Source organism: Amblyraja radiata, chromosome 5 (genome assembly GCF_010909765.2).
Source record: "Amblyraja radiata isolate CabotCenter1 chromosome 5, sAmbRad1.1.pri, whole genome shotgun sequence".
NCBI lineage: Eukaryota > Metazoa > Chordata > Chondrichthyes > Rajiformes > Rajidae > Amblyraja > Amblyraja radiata.
The window spans coordinates 26349569-26354897 of NC_045960.1; the positions used below are offsets into that span (position 1 = coordinate 26349569).

Below are 5329 nucleotides of genomic sequence, written 5' to 3' on the forward strand. Positions count from 1 at the left end.
GATGGAAAGATCATAAAATGGAAAGATCATGTAATAGGAGTAGAATTGGGCCATTCGGCCCATCAAGTCTACTCCGCCATTTAATCGTGACTGATCTATCTCTCCCTCCTAACCCTATTCTACTGCCTTCTCCCCAGAACATCTGAGACCCGTAAAGATCGGGTAGGCCAGGTTTATTCCTGCTGGAACATAGGAGTGTGAGAGATGATGTTATAAAAGTTTATAAAATTATGAGGAGCATAAGTGGAATAGATGGTGTCCAAGCCGAACAAATCTCTGCATGTTGGTTCCAGAAGTGGATCTCCAAACGTAGCATTTCTCTTTAATCAGGCTTTACTGGACTTTCTCGTGTGCTAAATGTTATTTACTTTATCATTGCTCACTAGGGCATTGCTGAACTATTATCTACCTCTTTGGTGACCCTCACACTATCCTTGATCGGATTTTGCTGGCTTTACCTTTTGCACGAATCGTTATTCCCTCATTGTGTATCTATGCACTGTAAATGGATCGATTATAATCATGTATTGTCTTTCCACTGACTGGATAGCACGCAACAAATGCTTTTCACTGCAACTCGGTACAGGTGACAATAAACTAAGTTGTTAATACATATATCTGCATGCTATGGATGGATCGGCTGCAATCATGTATTGTCTTTCCGCTGACTGGAGAGCATTCAACAAAAGTTTTTCACTGCAACTCGGTACACGTGACAATAAACAAAATGAAACTAAACATAACTGAACTAAAACTAATCTAAACTGAACTTAACTTAACTGAACTAAACTAAACTAAACTAAACTAAACTAAGCTGAACTAAGCTAAACTAATCTAATCTAAACTTTATCTCTGAATCAGTCAGGGAAAGGGAGTCTAGAAACATAGAAACATAGAAACATAGAAAATAGGTGCAGGTGTAGGCCATTCGGCCCTTCGAGCCTGCACCGCCATTCAATATGATCATGGCTGATCATCCAACTCAGTATCCCGTACCTGCCTTCTCTCCATACCCCCTGATCCCTTTAGCCACAAGGGCCACATCTAACTCCCTTTTAAATATAGCCAATGAACTGGCCTCAACTACCTTCTGTGACAGAGAATTCCAGAGATTCACCACTCTGTGTGAAAATTTTTTTTCTCATCTCGGTCCTAAAAGATTTCCCCCTTATCCTTAAACTGTGACCCCTTGTTCTGGACTTCCCCAACATCGGGAACAATCTTCCTGCATCTAGCCTGTCCAACCCCTTAAGAATTTTGTAAGTTACTAGAACTAGAGGCCAAAGGTTTAAGGTGAGAGGGGAGAAATTTTAAAGGAGAAATTAGGTATACGTTTTTCACAAAGAGGGTGGTAAATATCTGGAAAGAGCTTCCAGAGGCGGAAGTGGCGGCGGAAATGGCAGCGCTGCCCTAGCAGCTGCGGTTCGCCTGCAGTCCGTTTGTTTTTTCTTTTTTTGTTTTTCTTGTCCCGTTGTTATAGTTTATTTCAGTTTATTTTAGTTGTGTATGTGTGGGGGGAGGAGAGAAACTTGGTTTAGTCTCTTCCTTCGGGGGGGGATGCGACCTTTTCTTGTCGTCCACTCCCTCCTCCCTACCTCTAATGAGCAACTTGACCCTGAGGTTACCATATTAGTGAATAACAAGCCTGTGATCGCTAAGATTGATACCGGAGCGAAATGTAATGTCATCTCATTATCTGAGTTTAAAAAAATGTTGAAAAGGCCTTGACCACGCTACGGGCCTACGGGGGTGATGTTCTACACACGCTTGGAGAAACTGATTTAAACTGCATCATAGACTCACAGTTTCACACCCTGAAGTTTTATATCGTCAAGGGGAATTCTGAAACTCTGCTTGGTATCAATGCGTGCCAGGATCTACGCCTAGTCTACTTTGGCCATGCTGTCCATCAACTCTTTCTCACTGTGGGCCCCACTCAGCAAACACTCTCACAGTATAGAGAACTGTTTAACGATGAGCTGGGAAAGTTGCCCCTCAAGTACAACATCGCCGTTGATTCCAAAGTCACTCCTGTGGTTCGAGCACCACATCGTGTTCCGCATGTTTCACTGGCCTGGCGTGACCAAGTATATAGGTGACAAAACTGAAGTCTGCGATATCTGCAAAAGCCTGACGCTACACCAGTAGATGCAGCCCTTACTGCCGCACCCGGTTCCTACTCTACTGTGGTCCACGGTAGCCACCAACATATTCGAATGGCATGGGAAACACTATTTGCTTCTTGTCGACTTAGTCGGGCTGGTTTGACATCGATCTACTCCAAACCATCACATCTGAAGCGGTTATCCAGAAGTTGCAATGCCATTTCTCCATGCACGTTTCCCCTGCACGCCTTCTATCCGACAATGGCAGTCAGTTCACCAGACAACTTTTCAAAACCTTTGTACACCGATGGGACTTTCGACATATCACCAGCAGCCCTGAGTTCCCGCAGTCCAACGGGTCGTCCGAAGCACAAAACCACTAATGGAGCGTTCTTACCTGGTTAAATCTGACGTCTACCTGGACCTGCTCAATTTAAAGAACATTGCCAGGGATCCCATACTGGGTTCCCCAGCCCAATGACTGATGTCTCACCAAACCCATGCTGCCCTGCCTGTACCCTAGCAGCTTCTGCAGCCACAGGTCCATTCTCCGCCTGCGATCCAGAAACAACTACAATTCAAGCGCAATGCACATAAAAATGTTTTTTCGACAAGTCCAATAAAGCCACTTAAACCTCCAGTGGACAGTAGACAGGTTGTTCGCCTCCAGACCAACAAGGGCTATGGCAGTCTGGGTCACACCCAACAGCCCAGCCAAAGAACCGCGCTCCGACCTGGTTAGCGCGGATGGTGCCATTTACAGACGCAACAAGTAGTTGCTACACCTAATATGTGATTTATATTACCAAGAGCTTGCTTACGTAATTCAGTCTGAGTAGCTGCTAGTTACTGTAATGTCCTGCAGACCAATGCTGTAAGTGGACTTTAATAAACACAAGTTGTATCTTGCCGTGTGTACGACTCGACTCATTACACAGCCATTACCCGTGGTACGACTGGGTACTGAATTTTGACCAGGAATTTCATTCCCAGTGTCCAGGGGATTTCCGGAAGCGTGATCGAGTGGAATGTGGGTAATGATTTTGTGAACGTTAAGCATGGAGCATGGAATGGTTGGCACTGATTTCTTTCAATGAGACTGCGTGGGATGGTTTGGTTCAGCAATTTTCTGCCCTTTGACTGAAAATATCACGTGGATCAGCGAATTATGTGGTAACTGAGCATGGAATGTTGGTCAGTGAGTTTTTTTTTAAAGTGAGTCAGCATCGAGTGATTAGTATTTGTGTCAAAGCTTATCGGGAGAAGGCAGGCGAATTGGGTTGAGAGTAGGGTTGCCAACTGTCCCGTATTAGCCGGAACATCCCATATATTGGGCTAAATTGGTTTGTCCCATATGGGACTGCCCTTGTCCCGTATTTGACTGCTACTACTCGGGTCGAGGGGACTGTCGGGTTGGAGTGCCGCGTCCGGCCCCACCTCACCCATCCCGACGTAGTGCAGCCCATGGAGTGCAGCAGCAGTGCCTCGCCTGTGGCCCCGTCGGTCGGCAGCCCAACCAGCTGTCCAACCTTCGGATCTTCGCTCACCACCACCCCTCCTTCTCATGGCCGATCATCGTTCATGAGTTAAATGGGGTGCTGGACTTTGCGCGCAACATCGCACGCAAATTCCGGCGGCCATCTAAAACTCCTCAGCTGGCCCGCCGGCTGGGCTTTGTGTGCAGTCCAGCACCCGGGCCAATTCATCATTCACCCAGCCACGGCCGAGTCGGTCAACGAATTGCCGTTGGGAATTTGTCCCTTATAGTGTCTTTTTATCCGTTATGTGGGAGTGAGAAAGTTTGCAACCCTAGTTGAGAGGGAATGATGGATCAGCCGTGATTGAACGGCGGAGTAGATTTGATGGGTCGAATAGCCTAATTCTGCTCCTGTTAATTGTGAACATGAATGAGGGCCTGGAATTTCCTGCATGTTGCCAACGACACCAACCCAGTGCCATCGCCAGGACAACGGTCCTTTATGGCCAAGCTTAGACTCAAACGTTTGGCACGGTGGTGCAGCGGTAGATTATCTGCCTTACAGCGCCAGAAGCCCGGGTTCGGTCCTGACTACGGGTGCTATCTGTATGGAATTTGTACATTGTCCCCATGACCTGCGTGGGTTTTCTCCGAGATCTTCGGTTTCCTCCCACACTACGAAGACGTTTAGGTTTGTGGGTTAACTGACTTGTTGTAACTGTAAAATAGTCCCTAGTGTGTGTAGGATAGTGTTCATGTGCAGGGATTGCTGGTCGGTGGAGACTCGGTGGGCCCAAGGGCCTGTTTCTGCACTGCATCTCTAAACTAAATTACTTTTTTTTTAAATTGGATTTGAAGGGTACAAGATGACACCTAAAATTTGGCAATTCTTGTGTATGGACTCAATGTGGCCTATTAGTTTAGTTTACTTGAGTTTGATTTATTATCACATGTACCGAGGTACAGTAAAAAGCTTTTAGTTGCGTGCGAACCAGTCACCAGAAAAACTATGCATGATTACAATCGAGCCATGCACAGTCAACAGATGCATGATGAAAGGAATAATGTTTAGTTCAAGATAAACATGCAATGTACTATTTTACAACCTAATACTTAGTATGATTGTGGCTAATGTGTGGTAGGATTGTCACTGAACTGTATGCAAAATAATAATTTCACTGTACTTGGGTACACATGACAATAAAGTACCATTGGACCATTAAAATTAATGTAGGTCACGTGCACCCGAAACCGCGACTCAGCACAGAATGTTTCCTGTGGATTTCCTTCATGTGACTGAAGATGGAATTTGAGTGCGGGATGCCCTTTCCATTGAGTGAATTCCTGAACTGTGAGGCAACACAGGATGCGGATTGGAGCTCTCCCGTACTGACAATAGAAAGCAGACCTGTCTGTTCCTGAGGTGTGGCTGTGTTGGGAATTCTGATTGAATGATTGAAACGATACAGTCCACTATAACCAATATCCGGGCGCTTTTCACCGGGTGCTCCTGTTTCCTCCCACACTACAAAGGCATCCAGGTTTGTAGATTCATTGGCTTCGGTCAAGATGTAAATTGTCCCTGTTGTGTGTAGAATAGCATTAGTGTGCGGGGATCACTGGTCAGCACGGTCTCGGTGGGCCCACCTGTGATCACCCTGTGTACTGACACTCTCCTACACACCAGGGAACCATTTACAATGCTACCAAAGCTGATTAACCGATCTCGAAGGATAGATGGGAAAAG

At 45.9% G+C, this 5329-nt stretch overlaps 1 long non-coding RNA gene across 1 annotated transcript; it reads left to right on the forward strand.

Moving 5' to 3' along the window:
- Positions 1-3850: 3850 nt before the first annotated feature.
- Positions 3851-5030, forward strand: LOC116972806. Its single transcript, XR_004411886.1, has 3 exons — positions 3851-3861; positions 4365-4369; positions 4885-5030. It is a non-coding gene; the product is annotated as an uncharacterized LOC116972806 (long non-coding RNA).
- Positions 5031-5329: the final 299 nt, after the last annotated feature.